This window comes from Lampetra fluviatilis, chromosome 65 (assembly GCF_964198595.1).
Source record: "Lampetra fluviatilis chromosome 65, kcLamFluv1.1, whole genome shotgun sequence".
NCBI lineage: Eukaryota > Metazoa > Chordata > Hyperoartia > Petromyzontiformes > Petromyzontidae > Lampetra > Lampetra fluviatilis.
The window spans coordinates 6,603,520-6,615,701 of NC_136339.1; the positions used below are offsets into that span (position 1 = coordinate 6,603,520).

Here is a 12,182-nt window from a genome sequence, read left to right on the forward strand (position 1 = left end):
GAATATGTGAGTACGCGAGTGAGTATGTGAGTGAGCGAGTGAATGAGCGAGTGAGTATGTGAGTGAGTGAGGGAGCGAGTGAGAGTACATGAGTGAGTGAGCAGGTATGTGAGCGAGTGAGTACGCTAGTGAGTACACTAGTGAGTACACTAGTGAGCGACCGAGTGAGTATATGAGCTAGTGAGTGAGTACGTGAGTGAGTACGTGAGTGAGTGAGTACATGAGTGAGTACGTGAGTGAGTACGTGAGTGAGTGAGTACGTGAGTGAGTGAGTACGTGAGTGAGTACGTGAGTGAGTACGTGAGTGAGTGAGTACGTGAGTGAGTGAGTACGTGAGCGAGTATGTGAGTGAGTATGTGAGTGAGTGAGTACGTGAGTGAGTGAGTACGTGAGTGAGTACATGAGTGAGTATGTGAGTGAGTATGTGAGTGAGTGAGTACGTGAGTGAGTGAGTACGTGAGTGAGTACGTGAGTGAGTGAGTACGTGAGTGAGTACGTGAGCGAGTATGTGAGTGAGTATGTGAGTGAGTGAGTACGTGAGTGAGTGAGTACGTGAGTGAGTACATGAGTGAGTGAGTACGTGAGTGAGTACGTGAGTGAGTGAGTACGTGAGTGAGTGAGTACGTGAGTGAGTGAGTGAGTACGTGAGTACGTGAGTGAGTACGTGAGCGAGTATGTGAGTGAGTGAGTACGTGAGTGAGTGAGTACGTGAGTGAGTACGTGAGTGAGTGAGTACGTGAGTGAGTGAGTACGTGAGTGAGTGAGTACGTGAGTGAGTACGTGAGCGAGTATGTGAGTTAGTACGCAAGTATGTGAGTGAGTACGCTAGTGAGTGAGTATGAGCTAGTAACTGACAACCATCACAACATCACAACACCACAACAACCACAACAACCATTACAACATCACAACAACCAACACAACACAACAACACCACAACAACCATCACAACACCACAACAACCATCACAACAACATCACAACAACACCACAACAACCACCACTAACAAAATCACAACCATCACAACAACTATCACAACAACATCACAATACCATCACAACAACATCACAACACCATCACAACAACAACACAACAACCATCACAACAACACAACAACCATCACAACAACAACACAACAACCATCACAACAACAACACATCACAACAACCATCACAACAACCACCACAACAACATCACAATACCATCACAACATCAATCACAACAACCATCACAACAACAACACAACAACCATCACAACAACATCACAACAACAACACAACAACCATCACAACAACCACCACAACAACATCACAACAACACCACAACATCAATCACAACAACAACACAACAACAACACAACAACCATCACAACAACAACACATCACAACAACCATCACAACAACCACCACAACAACATCACAATACCATCACAACAACAACACAACAACCATCACAACAACAACACAACAACCATCACAACAACAACACAACAACCATCACAACAACAACACAACAACCATCACAACAACAATCACAACAACCACCACAACATCAATCACAACAACCATCACAACAACACAACACCCATCACAACAACCAACATCACAACAACAACACAACAACCAACATCACAACAACAACACAACAACCACCACAACCATCACAACAACCATCACAACATCACAACAACCACCACAACAACCAACATCACAACTCCGTCTAGTCGACTCGTTCGCCAAGGCGCCTAGGCCCGCCGGACCGATCCACGCGGAGAATCGATACCGCGCGACTCCTCGCCACCTTTACCAATGGGCGAGAGCGATTCTCAGAGTCGCGAACAAAACGATTCCTCTTGACGTTCCCTAGCGAACCATTGAGAAAAAGCGATTCTCAGAATCGCGAACATAACGATTCCTCCTGACGCTCAGTAGCGAACCAATGGACGAGAGCGATTCTCGGAATCGCGAACAAAACGATTCCTCTTGACGTTCAGTAGCGAACCAATTGAAGTGAATCGATTTTATTTGTAATCATTGATAAAAAAAACGATTCCTTAAGTTGGTTGTTCAACGGCTTGAATCGATTTCGTAATTTAATTCGTGAAGGGTTAACACGATTCCCTTAGTTTTTATTTCTATTTTAAAATATTTCATGACAACGGTTATCAGTGTTGAATCGATTCACCAAAAGAATCATTCGATCGATATTTTATATCGATTTTATTGAAACCGTTTCCGTAAGTTAATCGATCCCTTTAGCGCGTCAACGAGAATCGACCGCGAGAATCCGTTACCCAACAGCGTTAAATTCAAGCGTCCTCCAAATATGTTAATGAGCTTCGGTGACCACGCCCACTAGTCGGTGACCACGCCCACTAGTCGGTGACCACGCCCCCCTTCGTCAGTGACCACGCCCACACTCAGCATCGTTCATTGAGACAAAGCTCCCCCGTGCTGCCCTGGGCAGAGAGTGGGGCAAGTGCGCTTGGCGAGTAGCAACCATCTCGTCGTCGGCCGGAGCGGGCGGTCGGCCAGCGACCACGCCCGGCCGCCTTTGTCTCCCTAGAGACATCGCGCTGTGTACTCATTAAAGGCTGAGTCGATCTAGGGGAGGCCAGGGGTTGCGTGGGTGCTGGCAGGGTGGGCGCTAACCGCTGCACCACCGCTCCCTTCCATTGTCCCCGCCCACCCACTCGTAGGCCCCTCCCCTTGCACCCTTCCCCCGCCCCCGCCCCCCCAGGTGGCTCAGTGCGCATGCGCGACCCCGCCTATTGGAATGCGTACGAGCCTGGTTCCCTGTGTGCCTGAGACACAGATAACACTTAGACACTTAGGAGACACACTTAGACATAGACACACTCAGACACACACTTAGACTTACACACTTAGGAGACACACTCAGACAAACACTTAGACTTACACACTTAGGAGACACACTCAGACACACACTTAGACTTACACACTTAGTAGACACACTTAGTAGACACACTTAGACATACATACACACACACACTTAGTAGACACACTTAGACATAGACACTTAGTAGACACACACACAGACACACACTTAGTAGACACACACACAGAGTAGACACACAGAGACACACACACACTTAGTAGACACACACATAGTCACACACACAGACACTTAGTAGACACAGACACACACACACAGACACACTTAGACACACTTAGACACACACACAGGCACACACACAGAGTAGACACACACACAGACACAGTCACACACACACACAGACACACAGTCACAGACACACACACAGGCACACACAGTCACACACACAGACACACACACAGACATACACACAGGCACACACACACAGGCACACACACACACAGACACACACAGGCACACACACACAGACACACACACAGGCACACACACACAGACACACACAGACAGCGAGAGAGAGAGAGGGAACGAGGAAGAGAGGAGCGAGGCGGCGCTGCTCTGCAAGAGACGCGGGACGACTGGTGAAGTGGAGTGGTGAGTGGTGAGTCTGTAGGGTTCTGTAGGGTTCTGTAGGGTGGGGAGTCTGTAGGGTTCTGTAGGGGAGGGGAGTCTGTAGGGTTCTGTAGGGTTCTGTAGGGGAGGGGAGTCTGTAGGGTGGGGAGTCTGTAGGGTGGGGAGTCTGTAGGGTGGGGAGTCTGTAGGGTGGGGAGTCTGTAGGGTGGGGAGTCTGTAGGGTGGGGAGTCTGTAGGGTGGGGGGTCTGTAGGGTGGGGAGTCTGTAGGGTGGGGAGTCTGTAGGGTGGGGAGTCTGTAGGGTGGGGAGTCTGTAGGGTGGGGGGTCTGTAGGGTGGGGGGTCTGTAGGGTGGGGGGTCTGTAGGAGTCTGTAGGGTGGGGAGTCTGTAGGGTGGGGAGTCTGTAGGGTGGGGGGTCTGTAGGGTGGGGAGTCTGTAGGGTGGGGAGTCTGTAGGGTGGGGGGTCTGTAGGGTGGGGGGTCTGTAGGGTGGGGAGTCTGTAGGGTGGGGAGTCTGTAGGGTGGGGAGTCTGTAGGGTGGGGAGTCTGTAGGGTGGGGAGTCTGTAGGGTGGGGAGTCTGTAGGGTGGGGAGTCTGTAGGGTGGGGAGTCTGTAGGAGTCTGTAGGGTGGGGAGTCTGTAGGGTGGGGAGTCTGTAGGGTGGGGAGTCTGTAGGGTGGGGAGTCTGTAGGGTGGGGGAGTCTGTAGGAGTCTGTAGGAGTCTGTAGGGTGGGGGAGTCTGTAGGGTGGGGGAGTCTGTAGGGTGGGGAGTCTGTAGGGTGGGGAGTCTGTAGGGTGGGGAGTCTGTAGGGTGGGGGTCTGTAGGGTGGGGGGTCTGTAGGGTGGGGGTCTGTAGGGTGGGGGGTCTGTAGGGTGGGGAGTCTGTAGGGTGGGGGTCTGTAGGGTGGGGAGTCTGTAGGGTGGGGAATCTGTAGGGTGGGGGTCTGTAGGGTGGGGAGTCTGTAGGGTGGGGGTCTGTAGGGTGGGGGGTCTGTAGGGTGGGGGTCTGTAGGGTGGGGAGTCTGTAGGGTGGGGGTCTGTAGGGTGGGGGGTCTGTAGGGTGGGGGTCTGTAGGGTGGGGAGTCTGTAGGGTGGGGGAGTCTGTAGGGTGGGGGGTCTGTAGGAGTCTGTAGGGTGGGGGTCTGTAGGGTGGGGGAGTCTGTAGGGTGGGGGGTCTGTAGGAGTCTGTAGGGTGGGGGTCTGTAGGGTGGGGGAGTCTGTAGGGTGGGGGTCTGTAGGAGTCTGTAGGGTGGGGGTCTGTAGGAGTCTGTAGGGTGGGGAGTCTGTAGGAGTCTGTAGGGTGGGGAGTCTGTAGGGTGGGGAGTCTGTAGGGTGGGGAGTCTGTAGGGTGGGGGTCTGTAGGGTGGGGAGTCTGTAGGGTGGGGGTCTGTAGGGTGGGGGAGTCTGTAGGGTGGGGGTCTGTAGGGTGGGGAGTCTGTAGGGTGGGGAGTCTGTAGGGTAGGGGTCTGTAGGGTGGGGAGTCTGTAGGGTGGGGGTCTGTAGGGTGGGGGAGTCTGTAGGGTGGGGGTCTGTAGGGTGGGGAGTCTGTAGGAGTCTGTAGGGTGGCGAGTCTGTAGGGTGGGGAGTCTGTAGGAGTCTGTAGGGTGGCGAGTCTGTAGGGTGGGGAGTCTGTAGGGTGGGGGGTCTGTAGGGTGGGGAGTCTGTAGGAGTCTGTAGGGTGGGGGGTCTGTAGGGTGGGGAGTCTGTAGGAGTCTGTAGGGTGGCGAGTCTGTAGGGTGGGGAGTCTGTAGGGTGGGGGGTCTGTAGGGTGGGGAGTCTGTAGGAGTCTGTAGGGTGGCGAGTCTGTAGGGTGGGGAGTCTGTAGGGTGGGGAGTCTGTAGGGTGGGGGGTCTGTAGGAGTCTGTAGGGTGGGGAGTCTGTAGGGTGGGGGGTCTGTAGGAGTCTGTAGGGTGGCGAGTCTGTAGGAGTCTGTAGGGTGGCGAGTCTGTAGGGTGGGGAGTCTGTAGGGTGGGGGGTCTGTAGGGTGGGGAGTCTGTAGGGTGGGGGGGTCTGTAGGGTGGGGGGTCTGTAGGAATCTGTAGGGTGGGGGTCTGTAGGGTGGGGAGTCTGTAGGGTGGGGGGTCTGTAGGGTGGGGGGTCTGTAGGGTGGGGAGTCTATAGGGTGGGGGTCTGTAGGGTGGGGGGTCTGTAGGAGTCTGTAGGGTGGGGGGTCTGTAGGGTGGGGGGTCTGTAGGGTGGGGAGTCTGTAGGAGTCTGTAGGGTGGGGGGGTCTGTAGGGTGGGGGGTCTGTAGGGTGGGGGGTCTGTAGGGTGGGGGGTCTGTAGGGTGGGGAGTCTGTAGGAGTCTGTAGGGTGGGGGGGTCTGTAGGGTGGGGGGGTCTGTAGGGTGGGGGGTCTGTAGGGTGGGGAGTCTGTAGGGTGGGGGAGTCTGTAGGGTGGGGGAGTCTGTAGGGTGGGGGAGTCTGTAGGGTGGGGAGTCTGTAGGAGTCTGTAGGGTGGGGGGTCTGTAGGGTGGGGAGTCTGTAGGGTGGGGGAGTCTGTAGGGTGGGGGGTCTGTAGGGTGGGGAGTCTGTAGGGTGGGGAGTCTGTAGGAGTCTGTAGGGTGGGGGGTCTGTAGGGTGGGGAGTCTGTAGGGTGGGGGGTCTGTAGGGTGGGGAGTCTGTAGGGTGGGGGGTCTGTAGGGTGGGGAGTCTGTAGGGTGGGGAGTCTGTAGGGTGGGGAGTCTGTAGGAGTCTGTAGGGTGGGGGGTCTGTAGGGTGGGGAGTCTGTAGGGTGGGGAGTCTGTAGGAGTCTGTAGGGTGGGGAGTCTGTAGGGTGGGGAGTCTGTAGGGTGGGGAGTCTGTAGGAGTCTGTAGGGTGGGGGGTCTGTAGGGTGGGGGGTCTGTAGGGTGGGGAGTCTGTAGGAGTCTGTAGGGTGGGGAGTCTGTAGGGTGGGGAGTCTGTAGGGTGGGGAGTCTGTAGGGTGGGGAGTCTGTAGGGTGGGGAGTCTGTAGGAGTCTGTAGGGTGGGGAGTCTGTAGGGTGGGGAGTCTGTAGGGTGGGGAGTCTGTAGGGTGGGGAGTCTGTAGGGTGGGGAGTCTGTAGGGTGGGGAGTCTGTAGGGTGGCGAGTCTGTAGGGTGGCGAGTCTGTAGGAGTCTGTAGGGTGGGGAGTCTGTAGGGTGGGGGGTCTGTAGGGTGGGGGGTCTGTAGGGTGGGGAGTCTGTAGGGTGGGGAGTCTGTAGGGTGGGGAGTCTGTAGGGTGGGGGGTCTGTAGGGTGGGGGGTCTGTAGGGTGGGGAGTCTGTAGGGTGGGGAGTCTGTAGGGTGGCGAGTCTGTAGGAGTCTGTAGGGTGGGGAGTCTGTAGGGTGGGGGGTCTGTAGGGTGGGGGGTCTGTAGGGTGGGGAGTCTGTAGGGTGGGGAGTCTGTAGGGTGGGGAGTCTGTAGGAGTCTGTAGGGTGGGGGGTCTGTAGGGTGGGGGGTCTGTAGGGTGGGGGGTCTGTAGGGTGGGGAGTCTGTAGGAGTATGTAGGGTGGGGAGTCTGTAGGGTGGGGAGTCTGTAGGGTGGGGAGTCTGTAGGAGTCTGTAGGAGTCTGTAGGGTGGGGAGTCTGTAGGGTGGGGAGTCTGTAGGAGTCTGTAGGAGTCTGTAGGGTGGGGGGTCTGTAGGGTGGGGGGTCTGTAGGGTGGGGAGTCTGTAGGAGTATCTAGGGTGGGGGGTCTGTAGGGTGGGGGGTCTGTAGGGTGGGGGGTCTGTAAGGTGGGGAGTCTGTAGGAGTCTGTAGGGTGGGGGGTCTGTAGGGTGGGGAGTCTGTAGGAGTCTGTAGGGTGGGGGGTCTGTAGGGTGGGGAGTCTGTAGGGTGGGGGGTCTGTAGGGTGGGGAGTCTGTAGGGTGGGGAGTCTGTAGGGTGGGGAGTCTGTAGGGTGGGGAGTCTGTAGGGTGGGGAGTCTGTAGGAGTCTGTAGGGTGGGGGGTCTGTAGGGTGGGGGGTCTGTAGGGTGGGGAGTCTGTAGGAGTATGTAGGGTGGGGAGTCTGTAGGGTGGGGAGTCTGTAGGAGTCTGTAGGAGTCTGTAGGGTGGGGGGTCTGTAGGGTGGGGAGTCTGTAGGGTGGGGAGTCTGTAGGGTGGGGAGTCTGTAGGAGTCTGTAGGGTGGGGAGTCTGTAGGAGTCTGTAGGAGTCTGTAGGGTGGGGGGTCTGTAGGGTGGGGGGTCTGTAGGGTGGGGAGTCTGTAGGGTGGGGGGTCTGTAGGGTGGGGAGTCTGTAGGGTGGGGAGTCTGTAGGGTGGGGGAGTCTGTAGGGTGGGGGGTCTGTAGGGTGGGGAGTCTGTAGGGTGGGGGAATCTGTAGGGTGGGGAGTCTGTAGGGTGGCGAGTCTGTAGGGTGGCGAGTCTGTAGGAGTCTGTAGGGTGGGGAGTCTGTAGGGTGGGGAGTCTGTAGGGTGGGGAGTCTGTAGGGTGGGGGGTCTGTAGGGTGGGGAGTCTGTAGGGTGGGGAGTCTGTAGGGTGGGGAGTCTGTAGGAGTCTGTAGGGTGGGGGGTCTGTAGGGTGGGGGGTCTGTAGGGTGGGGAGTCTGTAGGAGTCTGTAGGGTGGGGAGTCTGTAGGGTGGGGAGTCTGTAGGGTGGGGAGTCTGTAGGAGTCTGTAGGGTGGGGAGTCTGTAGGAGTCTGTAGGAGTCTATAGGAGTCTGTAGGAGTCTATAGGGGAGGGGAGTAGTGGGTGTGTGTCCACTGTGGAGTGAAATCCGCTGTGCGCCCTTCAAACTTCAGATTTCGCTTCCTCAATCACCTCGGTGGGCTGGGTGGGGAGAGACGTGGGCTGGGTGGGGAGAGACGTGGGCTGGGTGGGGAGAGACGTGGGCTGGGTGGGGAGAGACGTGGGCTGGGTGGGGAGAGACGTGGGCTGGGTGGGGAGAGACGTGGGCTGGGTGGGGAGAGACGTGGGCTGGGTGGGGAGAGACGTGGGCTGGGTGGGGAGAGACGTGGGCTGGGTGGGGAGAGACGGCGGTGATGGTGGTGATGATGGTGTCCCATGTGACACACGCGTGTTACGTGTATTGCTTGTGTGTTACATGTGTGGTAGATGTGTGTGTTATATTTGTTACACGTGTGTTACATGCGTGGTGCGTGTTGTTACACGGGTGTACATGTTGTGACACACGCGTGTTAGCTGCGTGTCACCACCTCTGTGTGAACCCGCGTGGGGAGCGGTGGCGCAGTGGTTGGCGCGGCGCCGCGAACCCCGGTGACCCCCGGTGACCCCGCTGACTCCGGCTGTGGCAAGGGGCTCGAGGTGCACCTAGCCTGGCACAAGCGAACGGCTTGAGTTGTTGCTCCGGTTGTTGTGGTTGTTGTCGGTGGTGGTGGTGGTAGCGGTGGAGTTGGGGGCGGTGATCGCACTGCGCCGCCACCCGGGCCTCCCCTAGGTCGACTCGGCCTCAAACGAGTGCCCGGTGCGGTGTGCGGTAATCATCGGCACTGGGGAGACAAAGGCGGCCGGGCGGGCGTGGTGCCGGCCACCCCCAACCCCTTCCCAGGTGCTGCTGCTGCTCGCAGCACTTGCCCCGACAGCCTGCGGGAGGCTACACGGGTGACCTTTGTCTTTGGTGTTCTTTGCCCTCTCTCTCTCTACCGCTTCCTCCACCTGCTCCTCCTCCTCCCGCGAGCCCTTCCCTGTTCCGTTTCTGTGCCGACGTTTCGATCTGAGCCAATCCCAGGAACCCAACGAGAACCCCCTGCTGAACACCGCGGCAAGAATCGTCATCGTCGTGGTCGCGGTGACGGTCGCGGTGACGGTGTGAGCATCACCACAATCGTCGCGCTGCCGTGGCAGAGGATCTGTCCGTGACTCGAGTGTGCTGGCTGGCTGGCTGGCTGCTGGCCGGCCTCCTGTCCACACCCAACTCTGCTGCTGTTGTCGGAAGAAGTTGCACACGCGTGCACCTGCACGGGGTTTCCCCGCGTGGCAAGCAACGGACCCGGTGTGGGGATTCCACTTGGTGGTCTCGGCCTTGGCGCGTGCGCCGTGTGCCGTGTGTGCCGTGTGCCGTGTGTACCTGGTGCCGTGTGTACCTGGTGCCGTGTGCCGTGTGCCGTGTGTACCTGGTGCCGTGTGTACCTGGTGCCGTGTGCCATGTGTGCCGTGTGCCATGTGCCGTGTGTACCTGGTGCCGTGTGTACCTGGTGCCGTGTGTACCTGGTGCCGTGTGCCGTGTGCCAACACACCGGCGTTGGGGAGACAAAGGCGGCCGTGCATACGCTGTGCCGGCCACCCCTCACCCACCCGTGTGCCACGGTGCCGGCCACCCCTCGTAGGCGCTGCTCCTCCTCCCTACTGACAGCACTTGCCCCGGCAGTCTGCGTGGGCTACGCGGGGGACCTTTGCCCGTGTCGTGTGCGAGACCCGGAGCCGGAGTCTCCGTCTCACCGGAACGTGGATTGGGTGCCGACTCACCGCACGGTTTGGCTCGTACCGCGTGTACAGGAAGTGTGCACGCCATTGATTGGGCAGTGTGACAGTGTCTGTGTGTGTGTACTAGTGTGTGTGTGTACTAGTGTGTGTGTGTACTAGTGTGTGTGTGTGTACCAGTGTGTGTGTGTACCAGTGTGTGTGTGTACCAGTGTGTGTGTGTACCAGTGTGTGTGTGTACTTGTGTGTGTGTGTGTACCAGTGTGTGTGTGTGTACCAGTGTGTGTGTGTACTAATGTGTGTGTACTTGTGTGTGTGTGTACTAGTGTGTGTGTGTGTACCAGTGTGTGTGTGTGTACCAGTGTGTGTGTGTACTTGTGTGTGTGTGTGTACCAGTGTGTGTGTGTGTACCAGTGTGTGTGTGTGTACCAGTGTGTGTGTGTGTACCAGTGTGTGTGTGTACCAGTGTGTGTGTGTACCAGTGTGTGTGTGTACCAGTGTGTGTGTGTACCAGTGTGTGTGTGTACTTGTGTGTGTGTGTGTACCAGTGTGTGTGTGTGTACCAGTGTGTGTGTGTACTAGTGTGTGTGTACTAGTGTGTGTGTGTACTAGTGTGTGTGTGTGTACCAGTGTGTGTGTGTACCAGTGTGTGTGTGTACCAGTGTGTGTGTGTACTTGTGTGTGTGTGTGTACCAGTGTGTGTGTGTGTACTAGTGTGTGTGTGTACTAGTGTGTGTGTGTGTACCAGTGTGTGTGTGTACCAGTGTGTGTGTACCAGTGTGTGTGTGTACTTGTGTGTGTGTGTGTGTGTACCAGTGTGTGTGTGTACCAGTGTGTGTGTGTGTACCAGTGTGTGTGTGTACCAGTGTGTGTACCAGTGTGTGTGTGTACCAGTGTGTGTGTGTGTACATCAGTGTGTGTGTGTACTTGTGTGTGTGTGTGTGTACCAGTGTGTGTGTACCAGTGTGTGTGTGTGTACCAGTGTGTGTGTGTGTACCAGTGTGTGTGTGTACCAGTGTGTGTACCAGTGTGTGTGTGTACTATTGTGTGTGTCTACTGGGTATTTTGTACCATCGGACGCTCCACCCCCACAACTCCCAATTGGTGATGGGGAAGTAGTGGAGAGAGTGGAGAGTTTCCCAAACCTGGGCAGCGTGCTCATGCCCGGCTCCGGTTTGACAGCAGAGGTCTCACTCCGAATCCGTCAAGCGGCAATTTCTTTTCATCGGTTGCGTAACGCTGTGTGGAAGCTACCTGGTCTGTCGCTCCGCACGAGGTTTTGGGTCTTCTCGGCCACAGTCATGCCCTCCCTTCTCTACGCTTGCGAAATGTTGACCCCCGCTAATGGAGAATCTTCGCCGGTTAGAAACATTTAGGTTGGCAAAGTCCCATCGGTGAGCTCCTCCGGCAGGCAAGGCTGCGTTGGCTGGGTCATGTAGCCCGCATGCCCAGCCACCGCATGCCTAAACAGTATTCATATTCTTAGGTTTTTTCGGTAAAGTCACGTAGGTAAAAAATATAAATTAATAAAAGTAAAATATTATTAATTTTAATTTTGTACCTACGTGACTTTACCGAAAAAACCTAAGAATATGAATCCTTGCAGTCACGAAAGCTTCAAATCTAGAATGGCTAAACAGCTTTTGTTCGGCCGGATCGAGGGGGCTAAACGGGCGCGGCACGGGCTAGAGAAGAGATGGAGTGATGTGGTACAGGAGGACGTGGAGCTGAGTGGACTTGCCGATGACTGGTACCAGCGGTGTCAAGATCGGCCTCTGTGGAGGAGGCTCGTGAAGGACGCTACTGGGCAGTTGGAGGCAGTCGCCCTCCAACAACAACGGAAGGCGGAGGAGCGACGCTCACAACAACGAGCGGAGCGCCGGGTGGCTAAAGCACAGCAAGTTGGCACAGTAGGGGGCACAGGTGGTGCATCAGCCAGTCATCTCGGTCATCTCGGTCAGTCGACCCGTGGCACCTGGTTCTGCCCCGTGACCTCCTGTCAGTGGGCGTTCGATACTTCACGTGGCCTCAAGGTGCACTTGGCCTGGCACAAGCGTCGTGGTGACGTCACCGCCACTGAGTGGCGAATGGCGGTTGTTGTTGTGGTAGTGAGTACCTGATGGGGAGCGGTGGTGCAGTGGTTAGCGCTACGCTGCGCTACGAACCCGGCGATCCGAGTTCGATTCCCGCTCGTGGCCAACGCCGGTGACAATGATCTGAGTCGGTACTGGGCCTCCCCTAGGTTGACTCAGCCTCAAACGAGTACCCGGTGCAATGTGCGGTAAACATCGGCACTGGTGAGACAAAGGCGGCCGGGCGTGGTGTTGGTAACCACCAGCCCCTCGTGTGCCGTGCCGGCCT

The 12,182-nt window shown here is 56.7% G+C and overlaps 1 protein-coding gene across 1 annotated transcript in view; it reads left to right on the forward strand.

Annotated features, from left to right (window-relative positions):
• Nucleotides 1-2,791: 2,791 nt before the first annotated feature.
• Nucleotides 2,792-12,182, forward strand: part of FSTL1 (follistatin like 1) — a 62,242-nt gene continuing 52,851 nt past the window's right edge. Inside the window, exon 1 of the mRNA XM_078882441.1 lies at nt 2,792-3,507. The gene's annotated coding sequence lies outside the window, so the exon portion shown is untranslated. The remainder of the gene's footprint in view (nt 3,508-12,182) is intronic.